Raw genomic sequence first — 23,558 nt, forward strand, 5'->3', positions numbered from 1 at the left:
AGGGGGCCACCACCTGAGATCGCCATCTGCATTCTTGGCTGCAGTGGTTGACAGGGGTCCATTAGTCCATTCATTCCTTCATTCGTTTGACATTTATGTAGCACTTGTCATAGAGCACTAGGCCATGGTATTCTGCATTGCAGGTACCTGCCCCCAGCTCTCTTTTGAGGACGACCTGGGACAATGCTGATGAAAGGCTTCATATACTACATAGCACGTGACCCATTTAACTGCTCAGCAAATCTACCCATTAGATGCACCTGGGAGAGCTGCCAGATTGCACATATTCTAGATCCAAACAGAACTAGACACCAACTGGGATTTCAAGACCCACTCAAACAATTCCTCCAGGAGTATTATGGTCTTCTCCGTTTCACAGGTGAGTAAACTGAGGCACAGGGAGGTTGAGTAGCTGACTGATGCTGGGGCAGAGACACCCTTCTCAGCCTGGCTAATCCTACAGTGCTTGGGAAATGTGAATTTCCACAGAGATTTGCAAATAGGTGAGAGCGATGGCACTGAGTCACTCTGACGCTCTCAGGAGGACCTTGGAGAAGGTCCCCAAACTCTGGTTGCTGCATTTCCTGGAGTCACCCCTGTCTGTCCTTCCAAAGCCCTGGCTGCTCAGTCCCACCTTTGGTCTGGTAAGCTCCCCAGTATTCTTCTAGAAATCTTTCCCTTTTGTTTCTCAAGTTAGCCAGAATCAGGTTCTTTATTTGCAAACATTATAATCTTAATGAGTATGTTTCTACTGAGTTATAAATTCAGAGGATCGGAGATTTGGAGGGATGTGAGATTTTATCCCACCTTTACATATTGCCAAAGAGAGGCTTAAAAAAAGGCTTCTGGAGTGAGTCTGCACCACGATTAAGAAACACTATCCCAAGTAACAAAGAAACTTGACCTCATGCATATTTAAAGATTCTTAACTGAACTATGACATCTCTGTATAAATTGGGTCCAACTAATGATTTGCAACAAAAATACATTGGTCTCTCTCATGACCAGTCTGCATTAGATACAGATGCAATCTCATTTGCGTGACTCTGTCCATCTTAGAAGGAAATGCCCTTTGAATCAACGGAGTTTAGCCTGGCTGTGGCCTGTCTTCGACAGTTCACTGTCCAATCACCACAAATCAAAACAGGCCTTCGTGACATTTATTTAGAGCAGCGGTTCTCAACCTGTGGGTTGCGACCCACAGGAACTGTATTAAAGGGCTGGGGCATTAGGAAGGTTGAGAACCACTGATTTAGAGGTTAGAATTACTGGTTGCGGTAGGATTGTGATAGCAAATTAATACTTTGAGGTCAAAAAATTAAATAAACAAAACTGTCTGTAGTACATGGCTAAGGAAATAACTTAGCCACGTACTACATAGGATATAGTCAGATAATGAGACACGTGACTTAGGAAGGCATTGTGCAGGTTTATATTTCTGTATTTCCTGAAATAGCAGCTCTGGACTACATGGGTGGTATAGCAGAATCGTTTATACTTCGGTATGCATTGCATTGCCCCCTTTTCCCCACCCCATCTTTCCCAGCCCCCAGCAATAAGATCACGTGTGGAAGTGACAAGTGTCACCTCAAGGCTGCAGCACAAAAAGGCCAGCTTGCAATCCTATGGTCTACCTTAGCCACCTGGAAATGGCCTGGGTTGCTAAGTCACTACAGAAGGGAGAATCCCCTGTCCACAGAAGACTATGCAACAGTAATTTGCAAATCTTTAATAAGTGTCCAGCTGTTGAGAATGTGAAGTGTGCTTTCAAATTTTTTATTATTTGGATCAATGTTATTTTAAATAGTGTGGTGGGTCACTCCAATTTTTAGGTTTCTAAACATTGGTACTATTGACATTTGGAGACAAATAATTCTTCATTGATAGGGTCTGTCCTGTGCAATATAGGACTTTTGGCAGCATCCTTACCTTCTAACCACCAGATGCCAAGAGGCACACCCCCTCTTCCTCATCAGTTATGACAACAAAAAATGTTTTCCAACATTGCCACATGTCCTTTGAGAGGAGAAGTTGCCCCAGGTGAGAATCACTGCCTTAGGTGATGAATGAGCTTAGTATTTATTGTATTATCTATTCCTACAATCATCTTCTCTGTTGTGTAAAATATTAATATTACTTATAGGGATATTATAAGTAATATTATATAGCACGTGACCCATTTAACTGCTCAGCGAATCTACCCATTAGATGCACCTGGGTGAGTTTCATAGGGATATGAGTAATATTATTACTAATATGCTTACATGATATTGCTTGACATAGCACAAGGAGCACCAGATTAAGTCAAAAGACCTGTACTCAAAACTGAGAGCTTGGGCGAATTATAAACCTATTGCTGGATTCTGTGGTTATAAGCAATGGCAACTAATTGATTGACTTAAACAAGAAATAAAAGATGTATTAGGAGACTAGGAGTTTTATAGAAGAAAGGGGGATTTGATCACCCAGGCAGGCTCCTCCAGGGCTCGGAGCAACAGACACTGTGGGCCATCACTTTTGGTCCCCACAGACACTGCCTCGGCGTTTTCTACTTGATTCAAATTTCTGCAAAATGGAGTCTGATTAGTTTTTTTTTAGTTGTGGCCATCTCTTTTAGTGTAGGGAGTGTTGGTGGCAGTGATGATAATATAGGAAATAGCAGCATCCTATCCCATGATTAACAGCCTCATCAAAATCAAATGAACATGGGAGAGAACTTTCCCAAGGGACAGAGACACCAGTGTCAGAAGGGGAGGAGAAGGGAGCCTGGACGAGCAGGAAGGGCAGGGGCTGGGGCTTCTCTTCCATAACTCCAAGGTGGGGAGGATGATACCTGCTTTGCTTAATTCACAGTGTTTTGAAAATCAAATGGAATGAATGTAAAAGCAATACATATCAAAAAAGAAGCTTGAGATGACGGAAATGAGTTAGGCTCAGAGACTGGAGATCAATAGGGAAGATTCTGGGACACATGAGAACTGTCCCATTCCAGTGGTTGGTTATAGCCAGAAGCTGTGATTTTTAAATGGAATTTAAAGGGAACTTTGGACATCTCTAGGTATAGTGAAGAATATGGGAAACTTGCATCATCTCCTCTTCTGTCCTCGGGGCCCCAACATCAGAGCAGAGGACTAGGCTGTCGAGAGCTCAATCATGCAAAGTGATTCTGTTGCCTCTTCGGTTTGGAAAATCACACCCCACTCTTTTCTGCTTCCTTCCTGCCTCTGGAGTAAAGTATACAAATGGTGCTATAGCAAAACAAGAGATTCCGAAGGGACAGATAATCTAATCCTTGGCATAAAAAGTTGTGGAAAAAACACAAACAAAAATACCAACAGGAGGAAGCTAATTTAAACCCATTCCCAAATCCTGGAAGATGTTGGAACTAGTCGAACTCACCAGAACCAGGAGTCAGGGATGGGGCGTTGTAGGATTGAAAGGTCACAGCTTCTGCAGAGTCTGATTTGGGGTCAGTGTACAGCAGAGAATGTTTACCTGGAATCCATTTGGCTCAAGATTTACTGTGAGTTTTATTATTTCTTGACAATGATATAATTAAATAAATCAAAGCCCCCCCATCATTGTCTGCAAGGTAGGAGAGGCATAAATTAAGCTAGCATCAGCTTTTCCCAAATCCTAAATGCATTTATATTCATTTGCAATGACCACTTTGACTCCATCGTGTTCTGTCACTCATCAGTAATTCCATCACTCCGATTTCACATACATAAATCTGGTGCTCTGGGGAGGATGTGCTTTGTAAATCATTTAGCCGCAGAGGCAGACGTGGGAGCCTCACAATAAAACTACAGCAGGATGGCAGTGGCAGACACCACACTGCAAGCAATGGATCAATTTAATGTTAAGAGGTAAAAGACAATTATTAAGATAAATCATGATCAAAATACATTATGGATTGGGCCTCGCTGAGAACTAGGACTGCAGTTCCTCAGACCAGGCAGGAAACTTCTTGGGAGAGAGAGAAACTTCTTGACAGAACCATAGTCGACACTGTGTTTTCGATACCTGGGGTTCCAGGCTCAGTCACTCATCCCATGAATGCCTGCGCAGGGCCAGCTGTGAGCTCAGTGCTAGGGTCCCCAAGTAGATGAGGTGTCTGCCCCCAGGAGGTGACAGTCTAGTTGCCTTTTGAGTGAATCCAAATGTTAAGATTCGGATTTGGGGGATGGATTGCACCTGGGGATCTGGAGGGCCACATGTGGCCTTGAGGCTGCACATTCCCTGTCCCAGGGGTGGAACAGATCAGCACTAACCCCAAAACACAGGGACTGCAATGCTGTAATGGTGACAAGGATTGTGGAGTACAGTAGGCACACGATGCTTTCAGAACTTATAATGGGAGAGTAGAATCATTGAGAAGCTTGGGGGGACTTCTCTGAAGAAGAGAAGATTTAACTGAAATCTGAATGAAGAGTGGGAACTAACTAGGAGAAGGTTTTTGGAGGTTGGCTGGATAGACAGGCCTGTGTGTCTGGGTTTCAGAGGGTTGTGTCCTCAGGTAAATTCCTTTACTGTTCTGTGGCTCTGTTTCTTTATCTTTAAAATGGAAATAAGATCACCTACCTTATGAGGTTATTATGACCGCTAATTCTAGCAGCAGGAGGCCATGTCATAAACACAAGTTGAAGCTGCATCACAAGGGGAATGAAAGTCAGGCTACAAAGTTGGCAAATACTGGGGATTTTTCAGACATCATTCTGTTTTTGATATCTAACTTGATTTCACTCTGGTTAGAGAATATAGTGACTTGACTCCTTTAAATTTATTGAGAGTTGTTTTGTGACTGAGGATATTAGAAAATGTTCCATATCCACTTAAGAAGAATTGGTTATCTGTTATCCTAGAGTGTTCTATAAATGTCAACCTGGTCAAATATTGATATCTGTCTACTTGTTTAATCAATTAATGAGGGAGTGGTATGGAAATCTCCAAGTGTAACTGTGGACATGTCTATACTATTTCTGTGTGCTATTTTTATCAGTTTTTATTTCCTGCCTATATTTTGAATCTCTGTTTTTAGGGCATACATATTTAAGATTATTATATACTCTCATTAAATAACTTTCTTTATCTCTGGTAATATATTTTGCTTTTCAACTTTGATGTTAGTAATGTCACTCCAAGTTTCTTTTGATTGGTGTTAGGATGGTCTATCTTTTTCCATCCTTTTACTTTGGGACCTGAATATTTAAAGGATGTTTCTTATACACAGGATAGAGTTGAATCTTGCTTTTTTAGAATCCAGTGTGAGAATCTCTATCATTTGATTGAAGTATTTAGGCAATTCACATTTAATGTGATTATTCATATGTTTGAGTTTAAATTTGTAATTTTGCTTTCTTTTTTCTATTCTAAATGGTAACTGTCCCCTTTTCTCTCTTTCCTGGCTTGCTCTGGATTAGTTGAATTTTTTTTGCAATTTTATCTTCTCTATTGGCTTATTATTATTATTGTCTTAGTGATTGCTTTTTAAGACAGTGTTTTTGTCAACCTTTTCAACACACTTGAACTTATAAACTTCTGTGGCATGCTTAAATTAGGTTGTTCAAAAAAAAATAAAAGAGTAAAAAAATATACTTACTGTGTTTCAAACTTCTTTCAAAAATAATTTAATTAATGATCTTTAAAAATGTTCACAGCACACCTAAGATCCTCTCATGGCACACCAATGTGCTATGGCACATTGGTTTAAAATCATTGCTTTAAGGTTTATGATATACATTAATTTGTCATAGTTTATATTACTGATATTATATGACTTCACATACAGTTATGAAAACTTGATAATATTTTACTTCCCTTTTCACATCCTAATCCTTGTTCTGCTTTTTCATATATTTTAGTTTTACATGTTATAAACCCCATGCTGTTTTTTTTTTTTTTTTTTAGTATGAATTGTCTTTTAGAGAAGTTTAAACAATAAAATATGTCCTGTATTTACCCTGGATGCTACCATTTTTGGTGCTGTTCATTCTATTGTGTAGATCCGTATTTCTGACTGACATACTTTTCTTCCTGAGGGACTTCCTATTACATTTTGTGTAGTGTGGCTGTGGTGGCTACATGTTCTTTCACTTTTGTATGTCTTTAAAAGTATTTGACCTTTGCTTTTGAAAAATATTTTTTTTTTGCTTGTTGACTTTTAGTACTTTATATTACTCTACTGTCTATTTTGTTGCATTGCTCCTATAAGAAATTTTCTATAATTTTTTTTGTCTTTATCAAATATAAAAATTACTTACAATAACTTTTTTCCTCTGGCTGCTTTTAGATTTTCTTTATCACTGGTCTTAGACAATCTGATTATGATGTACATTTTTTTGTTTGTTTTCTTTGTTTTATGCTTGAGGTTTGTTTAGATTCTTGGATTTGTGGGTTCTTGTTCTCATTAAATTTGCAAAATTTTAGCTATTATTTCTTCAAATATTTTTTCTTTCTCCTCTTCTTTCTCTTTTCTTTCCTGGTCTCCAATTATACATATGTTAGGCCATCTGAACTTTTCCCACAATTTGCTGATACTCTGTTAATTTTTAAAATTCTTTGTTCTCTCTGTTTTGTTTTGGAGAGTTTCTACTGTGGTTTTTTTCAAGTTCATTCATTTTTTTCCTGTAATATCTAATCTTCTATTAATCCCATCCAGTGTATTTTTTCATCTTAGACAATGTGGTTTTTATCTCTAGAAGTTCAATTTTGGTATTTAAAAAAAATATCTTCCCTTTATCTATTTAACAGTTGAACACATGGATTCTTGTTTTAGCAACTTTATTAATGCCTTTGCTTGCTAATTTTAACGTGTTAGTTTTGATTGATTTACTTTTCTTTCTCATTAGGGGTTGTATTTTTCTGCTTCTTTATACGCCTAGTAGTTTTTGATTGTATGGCAGACATTGTGAAGTTTACATTATTGGGTACAAGATTTTATATATATATATATATATATATACATATAGTTTTTTAAGAGATGGAGTCTTTTTAGGTTGCCAACTTTGGCTTGGAACTTCTGGGCTCAAGTGATCCTCCCATTTAGCCTCCTTAGTACCTGGGACTAGAGGCATTAACCACCATACCCGATAAGTTTTTATTGATCTTTGTTCTGTGACAAAGTTATGTTACTTGGAAAAAGTTTGATCCTTTTGGGCTGTACTCTTGAGATATTTTTGGGTGGGACCAGAGCCACATTCGGTCTAGGGTTAGTTATTTCTCATTACTTTAATTAGCCTTTCTATATATTTTACCAATATTCTGTGAATCTTGGGGTTTTTCAGTCTGATTAGGAGGAACAGACATGTTCTAATCCTGTATGCGCACTGGGCCCTGTAACCTATAGTCCCCTCAAGTGTTCTTTTCAAGCCTTAGAAAGTTTGTTTATACATGTGCTGATCAATATTCAGCTGAATACATGAAGGGAGCACACTTAAAATAGTCAGAGTTCTCTCTTTAGTACTCTGTCCAGTAAACTCTACCTGCCTTGGCCTCTCTGGACTCTCACCTTTGTCTCCTAATTTAGGGAGTCTTCCAGGCTTTGGGATGAGAAAGTAATTCTCATAGCATTTGGTGGAAGAACTAAGAAGGGGAGTTGGAGAGAGGAAGGCTCTTACAAAGCCAGAATTGAGGCAATGAGGGTCTGCAAAGGGCATGAATTTGAGAAAATCTAAAATGTGAATATGGATGTACCCTAAAATAAAATGCAAAGGTCCAAACTTGTACAATACAAACATCCTGCAATTTATAGTCAGTCTTCTGTGCCTGTAGGTTTCAATTTTGTGAATTCAACCAACCATGGATCAAGAATGTCTTTTAAAAAAACAGATGATTGTGTCTGTATTGAACATGTATGGACTTTTTCTCTTGTCACTGTTCCATAAACAATTTAATAGGTCATTAAATAAGAAATGTCTGATTTCAAATAAAAAGTTTAGTTTATTAGATCTTCAACAAGAAGCAGGACAATTAATCAAAGTAGGTGCCTAAAGTATCAACAGTTTTGCCGTCTTTTTTTTTTTTTTTTATTGTTGGGGATTCATTGAGGGTACAATAAGCCAGGTTAAACTGATTGCAATTGATAGGTAAAGTCCCTCTTGCAATCATGTCTTGCCCCCATAAAGTGTGACACACACCAAGGCCCCACGCCCCTCCCTCCATCCCTCTTTTTGCTCCCCCCCATAACCTTAATTGTCATTAATTGTCCTCATATCAAAATTGAGTACATAGGATTCATGCTTCTCCATTCTTGTGATGCTTTACTAAGAATAATGTCTTCCACGTCCATCCAGGTTAATACGAAGGATGTAAAGTCTCTATTTTTTTTAATGGCTGAATAGTATTCCATGGTATACATATACCACAGCTTGTTGATCCATTCCTGGGTTGGTGGGCATTTAGGCTGTTTCCACATTTTGGCGATTGTAAATTGAGCTGCAATTAACAGTCTAGTACAAGTGTCCTTATGATAAAAGGAATTCTTTCCTTCTGGGTAGATGCCCAGTAATGGGATTGCAGGATCAAATGGGAGGTCTAGGTTGAGTGCTTTGAGGTTTCTCCATACTTCCTTCCAGAAAGGTTGTACTAGTTTGCAGTCCCACCAGCAGTGTAAAAGTGTTTCCTTCTCTCCACATCCACGCCAGCATTTGTAGTTTTCAGATTTTGTGATGTGGGCCATTCTCACTGGGGTTAGATGATATCTCTGGGTTGTTTTGATTTGCATTTCTCTAATACATAGAGTTGATGAACATTTTTTCATGTGTTTGTTAGCCATTTGTCTGTCATCTTTAGAGAAGGTTCTATTCATATCTCTTGCCCATTCATATATGGGATTGTTGGCTTTTTTCATGTGGATTAATTTGAGTTCTCTATAGATCCTAGTTATCAAGCTTTTGTCTGATTGAAAATATGCAAATATCCTTTCCCATTGTGTAGGTTGTCGCTTTGCTTTGGTTATTGTCTCCTTAGCTGTACAGAGCTTTTCAGTTTAATGAAGCCCCATTTGTTTATTTTTGTTGTTGTTGCAATTGCCATGGCAGTCTTCTTCATGAAGTCTTTCCCCAGGCCAATATCTTCCAGTGTTTTTCCTATGCTTTCTTGGAGGATTTTTATTGTTTCATGCCTTAAATTTAAGTCCTTTATCCATCTTGAATCAATTTTTGTGAGTGGGGAAAGGTGTGGGTCCAGTTTCAGTCTTTTACATGTAGACATCCAGTTCTCCCAACACCATTTATTGAATAGGGAGTCTTCCCCCAAGGTATGTTCTTGTTTGGTTTATCGAAGATTAGGTGGTTGTAAGATGTTAGTTTCATTTCTTGGTTTTCAATTTGATTCCAAGTGTCTATGTCTCTGTTTTTGTGCCAGTACCATGCTGTCTTGACCACCATGGCTTTGTAGTACAGACTAAAATCTGCTATGCTGATGCCCCCAGCTATATTTTTATTACTAAGAAGTGCCTTAGCTATACGGGTTTTTTTCTGGTTCCATACAAAACGCAGAATCATTTTTTCCAAATCTTGAAAGTACGATGTTGGTATTTTGATAGGAATGGCATTGAATAGGTAGATTGCTTTGGGAAGTATACACATTTTAACAATGTTGATTCTTCCCATCCATGAGCATGGTATGTTCCTCCATTTGTTAATATCCTCTGCTATTTCCTTTCTGAGGATTTCATAGTTTTCTTTATAGATGTCCTTCACCTCCTTTGTTAGGTATATTCTTAGGTAGTTCATTTTCTTTGAAACTATGGTGAAGGGAGTTGTGTCCTTAATTAGCTTCTCATCTTGACTGTTATTGGTGTACACAAAGGCTACTGACTTGTGGACATTGATTTTATATCCTGAAACATTACTGTAGTTTTTGATGACTTCTAGGAGTCTTGTGGTTGAGTCTTTGGGGTTCTCTAAGTATAAGATCATGTTGTCAGCAAAGAGGGAGAGTTTGACCTCCTCTGCTCCCATTTGGATTCCCTTTATTTCCTTGTCTTGCCTAATTGTATTGGCTGGAACTTCCAGCACTATGTTGAATGGTAAAGGTGACAGAGGACAACCTTGTCTGGTTCCAGTTCTAAGAGGAAAAGCTTTCAGTTTTACTCCATTCAGTAAAATATTGGCTGTGAGTTTGTCATAGATAGCTTCAATCAGTTTTAGAAATGTGCCACCTATGCCTATACTCTTCAGTGTTCTAATAGAAAAGGATGCTGGATTTTATCAAATGCTTTTTCTGCATCTATTGAGAGGATCATGTGATCTTTACTTTTGCCTCTGTTAATATGGTGGATAACGTTTATGGACTTGCGTATGTTAAACCAGCCTTGCATCCCTGGGATGAAGCCTACTTGATCATGATGAATGACTTTTTTGATGATAAGCTGTAATCTATTGGCTAGGATTTTGTTGAGAATTTTTGCATCTATATTCATGAGTGAGATTGGTCTGAAATTCTCCTTTTTGTTTGGGTCTTCTCCTGGTTTTGGTATCAGGGTGATGTTTGCTTCATAGAATGTGTTAGGGAAGATTCCTTCTTCCTCAATTTTTTGGAATAATTTCTGCAGTACAGGAAGAAGCTCTTCCTTGAAGGTTTGATAGAATTCTGGAGTGAAGCCATCTGGACCAGGGCATTTTTTGGTTGGAAGATTTTTTTTATTGTTTCTTTGATCTCGGTGCTTGAAATTGGTCTGTTCAGGAGCTCTATTTCTTCCTGGCTGAGTCTAGGGAGAGGGTGTGATTCCAAATATTGATCCATTTCCTTGACATTGTCAAATTTCTGGGCATAGAGTTTCTGGTAGTATTCAGAGATGATCTCTTGTATCTCTGTGGGATCAGTGGTTATTTCCCCTTTAGCATTTCTGATTGAGGTTACTAGAGATTTTACTTTTCTATTCTTCGTTAGTCTGGCCAATGGTTTATCTATTTTATTTATTTTTTCAAAAAAACCAACTCCTTGTTTCATTAATTTTCTGAATGATTCTTTTGTTTTCAATTTCATTGATCTCTGATTTGATTTTGGAGATTTCTTTTCTTCTACTGAGTTTAGGCTTAGATTGTTCTTCTTTTTCCAATTCCATAAGATCTCTTGTGAGATTGTTGATGTGCTCTCTTTCTGTTTTTCGAATGTAGGCATCTAAAGGGATGAATTTTCCTCTCAAAACCGCTTTTGCAGTATCCCACAGGTTCTGGTAGCTTGTGTCTTCATTGTTGTTATGCTCAAGGAAGTTAATGATTTCCTGTTTTATTTCTTCCTGCACCCATCTGTTATTGAACAGAAGATTGTTTAGTTTCCATGCCTTTGGGTGGGGTCGAGCATTTTTGTTAGAGTTGAGTTCCACCTTTAGTGCCTTATGGTCTGAGAAGATACAAGGTAAAATTTCAATTCTTTTGATTCTGTTGATATTTGTTTTGTGTCCCAGGATATGGTCAATTTTGGAGAATGTTCCATGGGGTGATGAGAAGAATATATATTCTTTATCTTTGGGATGGAGTGTTCTATATGCGTCTATCAAGCACATTTGTTCTAGGGTCTCATTTAAATGTCTTATATCTTTGTTTAATTTCTGTTTAGAGGATCTGTCCAGCTCTGTAGGAGGAGTGTTAAAGTCCCCGGTTATTATGGTATTATCAGATATCATATTGCTCAGACTGAGTAAGGTCTGTTTCAAGAATCTGGGAGCATTTAAATTGGGTGCATAAATATTTACAATTGAAATGTCTTCTTGTTGTATTTTTCCCTTGACCAATATAAAGTGACCATCTTTGTCTTTTTTGACTTTAGTTGCTTTAAATCCACATGTATCTGAAAATAAGATTGCAACTCCTCTTTTCTTCTGAATTCCATTTGCCTGAAAAATTGTCTTCCAACCCTTGACTCGGAGCTTTAATTTGTCTTTTGAAGCCAGGTGTGTTTCTTGCAGACAGCAAATGGATGGCTTGTGTTTTTTAATCCATTCAGCCAATCTATGTCTCTTCAGTGGGGAATTCAAGCCATTAACATTTATTGAGATAATGGATAAGTGTGGTAGTATTCTATTCGTCTTATTTGGTGAGAATTCATTGCTTAGTTTTATCTTTTGCATCAGTGTGGAGGTTAGGTTCTGTCCTTTAATTTCTGAGTTCTTACTTTGCTGCTGATCCATTGTGGTGGTCAGTGTGCAGAACAGGTTGAAGTAGTTCCTGTAGAGCTGGTCTTGTTGTGGCGAATTTCCTCAATGTTTGTATATCCGTAAATGATTTGATTTCTCCGTCAATTTTTAAGCTTAGCTTAGCAGGGTACAGAATTCTGGGCTGAAAATTGTTCTGTTTAAGTAGATTAAAGGTAGATGACCATTGTCTTCTTGCTTGGAAAGTTTCATTAGAGAAGTCTGCGGTCACTCTGATGTAGTGTAGGTAGGTCAACTGGCGCTTACTTCTGGCAGCTTGCAGAATCTTTTCTTTTGTCTTGACTTTGGACAGGTTCATCACAATGTGTCTTGGAGAAGCTCAGTTAGAGTTGAGGCGACCTGGGTCCGATAGCCCTCTGAAAGCAGTGTGTCAGAATCTTTGGTGATATTTGGGAAATTTTCTTTTATAATATTCTCTAGTATGGCTTCCATTCCTCTGGGGCATTCTTCTTCCCCTTCTGGAATTCCTATAACTCGTATGTTGGAACACTTCATAAAGTCCCATAATTCTGACAGTGAACGTTCTGCTTTCTCTCTCTTCTTTTCTGCCTCTTTTACTATCTGAGTTATCTCAAGAAGTTTGTCTTCTACCTCTGAAATTCTTTCTTCTGCATGGTCTAACCTGTTGCTGATACTTTCCATTGCGTCTTTAAGTTCCCTTATTGACTGTTTCAGTTCCTTCAGCTCTGCTATATCCTTTTTATATTCTTCATATCGTTCATCTCTTATTTGATTCTGTTTTTGGATTTCCTTTTGGTTATTTTCCACTTTATTAGCAGTTTCCTTCATTGTTTCCATCATTTCTTTCATCGTTTTCAACATGTGTATTCTAAGTTCCCTTTCTGTCATTCCTAACATTTCTTTATAGTTGGAATCATCTGCAGTAGCTACCTCGTGGTCCCTTGGCGGGGTTGTTCTGGACTGGTTCTTCATGTTGGCTTGAGTTTTCTGCTGATTCTTCCTCATGAGTGATTTCTTTTATCTGTTTCCTTGCCCTAATTTTCCTTTCACTTCCTCTTGCTCTTTAAGTTCTTGTGCCTGTGGACTAAGGTTTACAGGACCAGAAGGGTGAGAAGGATGAAGAGCAAAAAAGGGATGAAAGAAAGGAGGACCGAGTGATAAGAAAAAAAAAGAAAAAGAGAGAAAGGAGAGGGGGTGGGTAAAAGGAATATTGACAAAAAGAAGAGAGGAACAGAAAGAGGGAGACAGAGAAATATAGGTGTACAGTAGGGTATTTTGACGCAACCTTAAAAAAACCCCACCTTCTGGGGGTGCCCAGTTGGGTGGTTTCCTTGAGGTCAGCAGGTCTTTGCTAACCTGATCAGACACAGTACCCTACCTCCACCAAGTAGAGAGGAAAGACAAAAATGGTATAAATCAAACCAAAACAAGCAAACAGAAAACTTTAAGGGATAAAATTGGGTGAAAAACCAAATAATAGTGGTAGAAACACTAGCAAAAATGAAATTCTAGTTATTGAAAAAGGCAGCAATGGGAAATTATAATTAAACTAGAAAAATTGAGAAAGAAAAAGGATCTGTATGGAAAAGGTTGAAATTAAAAAACAAAACAACATCAACAGCATCAAAATCAACCAAAAAAAAAAAAAAAAAAAAACCAAACCAAAAAAGTAAAAAAAAAAAAAAAAAAAAAAAAACACAAGCAAAAACAAAGCAGTATGTATATGTTATTGAATATTGTCTGGGCAACACGTGGTCTTCTGGGGTATGAGACGTTAATCACAGTTCTGATACGACTGGAGGCTGCTGATTTCTCAAACCCCAGCAGGTAGGCACCCTAAATCTCTCTTCAGCACACTTAAAAGGCACTTTGAACTTGTAAACTTGCTGAGCAGAAGCTTTCCCAGGAAAGTGCTTGTCACTGGAATCACTGCTGAAGTGGCTATCCACTTACCCAGTGTGCCAAAACCGGTCTCACTCTGCCCCTGAGGGTTAGGGCTGCAAGGCGGCTCAGACCCCACCCTTAGGCTACTTGGTCGCTGGGTTACCAGCTCCCACCCAATTCTAGCTCTGTGACCCTGAGGGCGGAGCTTGTCGGGGCAGATCGCTCACAATGGCTCCCTGTGACACACAGCGATACACTATTAGCTCTGTCTGGCTCAGCGGCTCAGACTGGGGCCCTAGACAATGGCCAAAGTTCTCTGCACTCCCACTCAGGCTCTCCCCAAGGCAGTTCAACTGAGTGCCAAGTCCAAAGACAACAAAACAGTTCACAGGTAAGGCCTTTCTGGTTTGCAGTCTCACTGCTACTGAACTTACAGTTGCAGGCGGGTTTAGACGGATTGAACACACGCGACCACTTGCCGTTTTTCCACTGTTTTAGTCCTCCTTTTGGGGTCCAGAAGTCTCTCGCTGACTCCCTGTATCCTCACAGGGGTGATGATAGGCAGAACCCACCAGCCAGAGATGCCTGGAGTCCTATCTCCCCAGACTCACGGTGCCCAGATGCAAGGAAGCTGTTACTCGGCCGCCATCTTCCAGTTTTGCTGTCTTAATGGTAGCTTGTTTATGCCTGCAATGAAGAAGCCTGGAGAACAAATGGTGATGAAATCACAAAAGGTGTTTTCCACAGCTTGTTGAGAATTGAGTATTGTTCTTTGCAAGAAGTGGTCCAAAGCCTGGAAGAAGTGGTAGTCATTTGGTACAAGGTCTGGTGAATATTGTTGATGACAAAGAGTTTCCAAGTCCAGTTTCTGTAGTTTGAGCAGAATAGTTTGTGTGACATGTGGTTGAATGTCCTCTTGTGAAAGGATTGGTCTGTCCCTATTCACCAAACTCAGCTGCTTAATCACAAGTGTCCTCATCATTTTGTCCAGTTGGTTGCAGTAGGCTCCAATTAATTAAGCAGGTTTCATGAAGCTGGATTGGATATTACCAGTGCTGGACCACCAACAGACACCATTAGCTTTTTAAATGAATATTTAGTTTTGGACCTTGTTTCAGCATTCATCTTTAACCAACTATTGGGCCAAACACTTGCAATTGTCAAAAAGAATCTATTTTTCATAGCACGTTAACAATATGGTAGAGAATGATTTGCTTTTATGTCATGACAGCAAAAATAGGCAAGCTTTGAGATAATTTCTCTTCCGGTGCTCATTTAATTCATATGGAACCCATCTGTCCAGCTCCTTTACCTTAATTATTTGTTTCAGATGGTCCAAATTGTTGGACTAGTAACATCAAAACTTGCTGCTAATTGTAGGCTGAGATAGATTCACTTCCACTACAGCTTTCAGCTCATCATTATCCACCTTCATCTTAGATCACGCATATGGCTCTTTTTCAAGAATAAAATATCCAGAATGGAACTTCTCAAACCATTGAAGTAAGTCACATTCATAAGTCACATCCTTCCCAAACACTTCATTGATGTTTTGAGCTGTCTGTGTTGCATTGGTTTCATGATAGAACTCACATTCAAAAATAACAGGAATTTTTTACTTCTCCATGGTTTCATAATAATTGCTCTAAAAAATATTGGAAAGATAATCACAAGCCAAAATATACATTTGAAAGACAGAGGATGTGCCTTCATCCCCGTACACACATACAACACACAACCCCCCAAGAAGTGTCAAAGTTAAATGTCAGAGATACCAACTGTCAAACTTAGTACTTAAGGAAATCAGACACTTCATACTTAATGACCTAATAGTGCAACAACTATTTACACAACAGGCACATTGTATTAGATATTATTACAGGTAATTTAGAAATGATTAAGCATTGGGAAGATGTACAGTGGCTATATGCAAATCCCACGCCATTTTCTATCAGGGACTTGAGCATCTAAGGATTTTCTTATCCACAGGAGGTCCTGGAGCTAATCTTTTTCATGGGATCTTGATGGATGACTATAATATGTTATAAATTTATAGCATTTTTGTGTCCCTGAAAACAAAAATTATAGGTTAGGTTAGGACAGAGATTATCCTTCCCATGGTACCTCCAAAACTCTCAGAACTGGGGACTTGTTAAAGGTTTCCTGGAAGTCCCTGTAGGGTCTGGTGGCTGGGAGTCTGTGGACTTATTTAACCTCAAGGACTTCCAAACGGCTGCTCTTGTTTGGACAACCTTTGAGCATAGTTTCCATGAGAAATCATGTTTTATTCATGTGCATTTGGAAACGTTGTGAATAGCAGAGAATATTTTAGAATTTTAGAAAGCAAATCTCCACATGCTTATCACAAAGCCTTTGAGTTTTCAAGTCTCTTTGGAATGAGAAAAATTTTCTTTCAAACCACAAAGTCTAAATCCAACTGGAATCTTTATGTTTGAACATTGTGTTTCCCCAAGTTACTGCTGTACTTAATATAAAAATAATAGATTTTAGACAATAAAGTAGGGAATAAAAAAGCACAAGGCATAGTTGAATAAAATCTTGAGAATAAAGATTTCAGAAAATGTGCCTTTACCACTTTGAAGGACTTGGGCTTAAATGGAAGCTCTTTAAACTTGCTGTGGGAATGTTTGTTCAAGGAACAAAGGTCAGATAATATTAATAAGTTTATGTCAGGGGAAGGCTATTGGAAACCTCTGAGCATTCGTGGTGCTGGGGGAGCAGTTCTGGTCCTAAAAATGCTCTCTCTGTGAAGAGAAATGAGGACAGTGGGGGAAACAGTAGGAGTTAGCAGCTTATGGCTATATGCAAGCTGGTGGGACCAGGCTGAGGCCAAAGTTACGCTTTTACCTTCACTTCCTTTGGGCTTTACCCTGACTTCTTTTGGGCTTCACCTTGACTTCCTTTGGGCTTCTCCTTGGTTTCCTTTGGGATTCACCTTGACTTCCTTTGGGCTTCACCCTAACTTCCTTTGGGCTTCTCCTTGTTTCACTTTGACTTCCTTTGGGCTTCACCCTGACTTCCTTTGGCCTACTTCTTGCTTCACTTTGACTTCCTTTGGGCTTCTCCTTGAGTTCCTTTGGGTTTCTCCTTGACTTCCTTTGGGTTTCTCCTTGACTTCCTTTGGGCTTCTCCTTGGCTTCCTTTGGGCTTCTCCTTGAGTTCCTTTGGGCTTCTCCTTGAGTTCCTTTGGGCTTCACCTTGGCTTGCTTTGGGCTTTGCCTTGGCTTCCTTTGGGCTTCTCCTTGAGTTCCTTTGACTTCCTTTAGGCTTCCTAATGACTGGCAGACCATCTCCCAAGATTCTTATTGATAACCCATCAGGGGACCTCTGGGGAAATATAAATCCCCTTACATAAAAACTGTTTACCAAGTGAATGATGACCAAGAACAAAAAGAATTACCTTTCAGAAGTGTAAATTCATGAAAGATGACCTGTAATTTCTCAAGTATTTGAATATAATATAGCTAGTGGATAGCTATATTTAGAAGCAGGTAGATAAGGTGATGGGAGAAATAGAGAATCTGGATAAACCACTCAACATAGTAAAGATAATTCCAAGTCTACATTTAGTGTGGGGGCTGATAATGTAAGTCAGACTACCACAAAGCAATGAACAATTTGCTGTGTGACAACATAGCCACAAAACTGTTACCACCTTTGTGGTATCTTTTTTATGGTGAATTGGCTCTTTTTTTTTTTTTAATTGGAATAACTCCTCTTCCCATCCCTGAAGTTGCCCTTGGGAACACCATGTCTGAAGGCTGGTTTGATAGCTCATGGTAGTTGCAGCTTTGCCTGCTTAAAGGTTCTTTCTCATTCCTTGAGGACCCTGCCCCACGCCTACTTTCCTAACGTTACCCTCACCCTGGCCATAGGAATGGGGATATGACCCAGGCTGGCCATTTAGGGATCCTTTTCCTCATGCAAAGAGTGAGAGGTGACATATGGGCACAGGACCATTCTGGTCCCCACACTGATGTATAGGTATTGGGCAGAGGGAGAGTTTCACTTTCTACTAGAGGTTACTAAGTTGAGTTGTTGGCTGAACACAGGTGAGAGGAAGGAGGATGCCGCCAAGGAAATGTGGGCAGTGGAATCAGAACCTGTCTTTGTAACTTCGTTAAATACTCAGGCAAGGCTTGTTTCATGCCAGATGGAAGGTTTTAGGGATTAATGATTTTTTTAATGGTGTCATAATTACAGACACTTATTTTGATATGAGTATGCTTTCTATCACGTGGGTTGAAACTATCATTCATTTCCTTTCCAGTCCTCCTGTCAAAATGACAAATGACTTGTATCAGAAGAGTGCCAGCTGGCAGAGACAGTCAGCTGTAATTTTACCACTACCAGAAAGGGCAGTGGCAGGGGCAGCTGCTGCTGCTGCTGTTTTTTCTTCCCTTCAGGATTGGATTTCTCTGCGGAAAAGCATCCCCTAACATTCTATGTACATGGATAGTTCTAGCAAGAAGCAATCCTCTTAAATAATTGGCAGAGTATAATGGAAATTGGCTACCTTTCCCATGATTGGCTGTTTTTTTTATAAATTGTGTTAGCTGGGAAGAAAATAGAAATCTCCAATTTCTCAATGTCTGGAATTGCAATCATCCTGTAAATGCAAGGTTGGCCTACTCTATTACATCCAAAGCAATGGATTGTTTACAGTTTGGTTCCTGTTTTGAGTTAGTGTGGGACTCTGGTGAGTATGGGCTGAGGATTTTTATACTTGAGGAAAAGAGAACTGTCAGGGATTATCAGAAACGCTGTGTTAGTGAAGGAAAGACACAGATCCATTCTCTCCTGGGGCTCATTAGAGACCATGAACTTGGCTCTGTCTCCCATGAATCTTCCTTCTCTTGGTTGGCCAAGAACTCCCTTTGGAAGTCTCTGTGGGTAAATCACCAGCCCATTGTCTATAAATAGGTGTTATAAATGAGAAAGGTGGAGCCTTACACATTTGAGCCATAGGTGAATCAGAGAACTTAGATGTCATAAGAAACATTTAGTACAGGGCTTGGCCAAGATTTTCTGGAAAGCATAAGTAATAATTTTAGGGTTTACAGGCCATACTGACTTGCTGTTGCAGTGCAAAAGCAACAACGGACAATAGGTGAATAAGTGGGGTGTGGCTCTGCTCCAATAAAACATCGTTTATAAAACCAGGTGGCAGCTGGGTAGCCCGGGCCCTCATTGTCTGACCCCTGGGCTAGTCCCTCAGTAAGGAAATTGAAAGTCAGATGATTACCCAGCCACATAGCTGGTGACTAGCAGCAGAGGCTGGATCTCCAACCTAGGTGTTCCAGTCACTTCAATTTCCTTCTCCTCATGCACCACTCTTTTTTGTTCTTGAATCCAAATGTGGGAGTAATGTAGCCCTCCTCCTCTCTGGAGGGCTGCAGGTAGGCTTTGGAGAGTTCAGTCCACCATCCTGCATGCATGAGGCTGTGTCCCAGTGTGCCACATGTTGGAGGCAGGATGAGGTCAGCTTCTTAGGCTTTACTTAAGGGAGACTCCAGTCCCAGTAGGTCAGCTCTGACATCAGCGCTTGCCAGTGACTGAGAACCAGTGCTCTAAAACACATCTTCTCTTGGCCAATCCCCAGAATCCCAGAAACCCCACAGTTAATTTTGAAGATACTGTAATTTCCAGAGAGAGAATTCTGCCTTCTAATGGAATTAGGAATATTCAGGGCACTTATTTGTGCCTATCACCCTCTTATCTAAAGTACCTCATTATTAAAACCTCCCCATCCAGTTGTTTACCTTTTTTTGATAGCCAGATTCACTTATCGTTGCACCTTTAATCTTTATTTAGCTTCCTGTAGCCTTAGTTATTTTAATCCCATCTCATGTATCACACTTCCCTGGTTTGGAATTGCTGACTAACTTTGCACTGAAGATTCTCTGGTTGACTTTTATTCTGGAGGTGAAATTAAACCTGTAAACAGCCGTAGGAAAATACACGTATAAAGTCTAAACTCCTATTCTTCCCACCCATTGAAATTTTGTGTTATAAAAGAGTTCAATTATTAATTGAAGCATTTGAAGATACAGGACTCAGTTAATGTCTCTTTCAGTGTAAGCTAAAGGGGATCGAAATGTCATTAAACCCAATCCAGTTGCTAATTTGTTTAGGGATTTTTTGGAGCACAGCCAAAGAGGCTTAAGCAAAAATCAGAATGAAATTTATTGCAAGAAAACTGGACGCAGACCACAGAAGGCCAGTTGGGTGTCTGTGGGGACTTAAATTAGGAATTGGCATATTGGGGCCAAATGACCTTTTGCATCTTTCTGGAGCTCAGCCTCCTATCTGCAGTTTCCAAAGAACCTGGACGTAGCCTGGTCCATAGCTCTGGTCTCCCAGCTTCCAGCCCCTTCTGTGTTCTTTATTGATATTTGATAAGTGAGACCAGCATGACCTCTGGGCTCTGCAGGGGTGCCGCAGGGCATGTCCAAATACTCAAAACTTTATGTAAATCAGGGAAAATCTAGACCCCCTGGAGAACCCCTTGATCACTTCTCTTTGGTTTGTAAGTCAGGGTTCTATGCACAAGAGAAGCATTTGAAAAAGGGGTTCTGCTGTTTATTTTGTGCTCCGGTGGAATCAGTATTGAAAAGAATTGAATAAAACAACAAAAAGTAAAAACTATAAATTGTGGGACAATATTTTGGATAATTGTACTTTATGCGGTGGCAAATGAGCTATTTATCTTGTTTAACTTTAGGGTGGGTTTCCTTTTAGTCCTTAGGACAAAAGAGTCCTTTGGTTTTCTGGTTCTCTAAATCTGGGGTAAGACAGATGACTAAAGCAGGGGGCTGGCAAACTATGGCCCTCGGCTCAATCCAGCAGCTGTGTGCCTTGTCCAAAAGGTTTATTGGAAGATAGCCTCACTCTTTGATTTACATATTGCCAATGGCTACCTTTGCATGACAATAGCCAAGTTGAGTAGTTGTGACAAAGATGGCTTGGCTAAAATATTTACTCTGTGGCCTTTTACAGAAAATTAGTTGTCTCCTGGAATAAAAAGAGAAGAATGATTTTTACCTCAGTAGGTCACAGAGGGATGTTTTAGATGGCTCTTGGAGTCAAAAGACAAATAGATTCCATAGACCTAGAATCTCCTATGAAGGAGTAATTTAGACACTCAACCTCAATCTTACGGTGGACTCTGGTCATAGACTCTATCAGAGCGCGTTAACAAGCTGGTGTCCACTCAAGTGATTTGCTGTAATAAATGTTTTAAAGTCTGAGCTGCACTTCAAATAGTTTGGCAAGAAATAAACAAGCTACAGGGGCGTGTGAATTATGAGCAGGACCTGAGTGAGGGTTATTGTGGTCGCAAAGTGTGGATTGAACGATTTCCTCTTAAGCACGGCTGCAATTGTTGAGCAATTCTAAGTTAAAATTGGACAAAAAGTAGAAAGAAAATATGTACTTGACAAGTAAGGAGACTACAACCTGTAGGTGGCGAACTGCGTGATTCAGTAAAGGATTTTGCTATTTTTGTTTTCTTTCAAACATTAAGGAGCAGACCCCACTGGGGGCTGGCAAGAAGCACCTATTCTGGTTTCCGTGACAAAGCATAGCCACTGCTCTGTTTATCTTTGCCCCTTCAGAGATGATGTCAAACGAAGTGGGGTATCGAAGGGGAGGTGTCTTGGTCTCCTCCCCCCAACACCTGATAACACCCCTCTGTTCTCTTCTTTCTCCTGATATCCAACTGACATTTCCTCTACCTTCAGTTGGACAGGCTCCTCATCCTATTAACCATTTTCCCCAAAGTCTCTATCATGCTATTTACCTTTTAAGCTAGGCTCTAACTCAGTGGTTCTCAACCTTCCTAAGGCCACGACCCTTTAATACAGTTCCTCATGTTGTGGTGACCCCCAACTATAAAATTATTTTTGTTGCTACTTCATAACTGTAATTTTGCTACTGTTATGAATCGTAATGTAAATAAATATCTGACATGCAGGATGGTCTTAGGCGACCCCTGGGAAAGGGTCATTCGACCCTCAAAGGGGTTGAGACCCACAGGTTGAGAACTGCTGCTCTATCTTAAAATATAAACTTTATGTCCATAATAATGTTGGTGATAATGATGTTATAACCTGCTAGCCACAGCTACTAAACACCTCTTATGAGAGAAGCATTTGAAATACTTTATCTCACTCGAGCCTCACACCAGCTCTAGGAAGTTAACAAACTATAATCCCTATTTTACTAATGGGGCAGTTGAGGTTTAGGAACTTAAGCATTTTACAGTAATCTGTGTATTCACTTACTTTTCAAATATATATTGGTTGTCTACACAGGCTTGGTATAGTGCTGGGTGTACTTCCAAGAGCAAATAGCCATGAGGTGTAGAGTTTGAAATCTAACAGAGCGGGCAGATAATAAACAATAATAAAAACCCAGTTCCAAAGTGCGGCAGGTGCTCCCTAGGAAAAGGACAGTGTGCTATAAAGAACAGAAAGAGTTCATCCTTAGCACGTGGCTGCCTGGCCCTTGGTCCGCACTCAAGTCTGTCTCTGAACTCCTTACCTTCTCCCTCCGCGTCAGAGTTCAGCCCAGAGGTGGACAGGACTTTCAGATCCCCTGGCCTGCCCCCAGTGTGTCCTGCCAGGGGAGTTTCTCAGTTATTTACTTTTGTCTTGGTCTTCTTCAGGTATAAGGAGCCTGCAGTTTTTCTCAGAAGACTTTTCTACTTTTTCTTTCATATTTTTTTTTAACATATAAGCAATTTACTTCCTCCCTCCCTCCCTCTTTTCTTTCCTTCATCTATATACATAACTTTTTAAAATCAAAATCAAAACTATAATGCAGTCAACTCAACAAATCTACTTGCCAGGGCTTAGCAAGGCATGCTCCGTAAGTATTAACTAAGTGAGTGTACTGGGCTTAAAACAAATATAAAACGCATAGGAGTCCTGTCCTCAAGGGGTGTACCCCTGGCTGAGGGCATAGGCTGAGGAGGACTACTCACTTTGGGGGGCTCTCCAGGAACTCTACCCTGCAGAATTCTAAGAGAGGGTGTCTGTCCACAGTTCTGTGAAGAGCTCATGTCAAGAGTCAAGTTATCCTAAGGCTCTGGCCTGTAGTTTCTCCCTTAACTATGTCTAGTGATCTCTTCGTGCTAAAGGAGGAAATCTTCCCACAGCCCAGGTAAGGCTGCAGTTCAGTCCATTCACTGTCCAGCATGGGTTTCCTTGTGCTGTTTCCAGTGACAGAAGTTTGTTAGGGTGGTGCTGCTAGTGGCCATGAGCAGAGAGGTGAAGGGAGAAAGGGTGAGCATGTGGTGTGGGCCCCACTCCACCCTGTGCAATGGGCTTGTTACACGGTCAGTGCCCGAAGTTGGCAATGTCTGGTTTGCATCATCAGCGCTCCAGAGACTCTGGGTAGCTACAGATGAGCACGTGACTATGGCCTCTTACATAGAAAGCTCATTCCATCATTAAAATGTGCTTCCTTCACTCTGGGCTGCACAGCTCTTTGCTTGCAACCTGGTATTTGCTTCCTAGGGCAGCTCCAC

Source organism: Nycticebus coucang, chromosome 3, assembly GCF_027406575.1.
Source record: "Nycticebus coucang isolate mNycCou1 chromosome 3, mNycCou1.pri, whole genome shotgun sequence".
NCBI classification, from domain to species: Eukaryota; Metazoa; Chordata; class Mammalia; order Primates; family Lorisidae; genus Nycticebus; species Nycticebus coucang.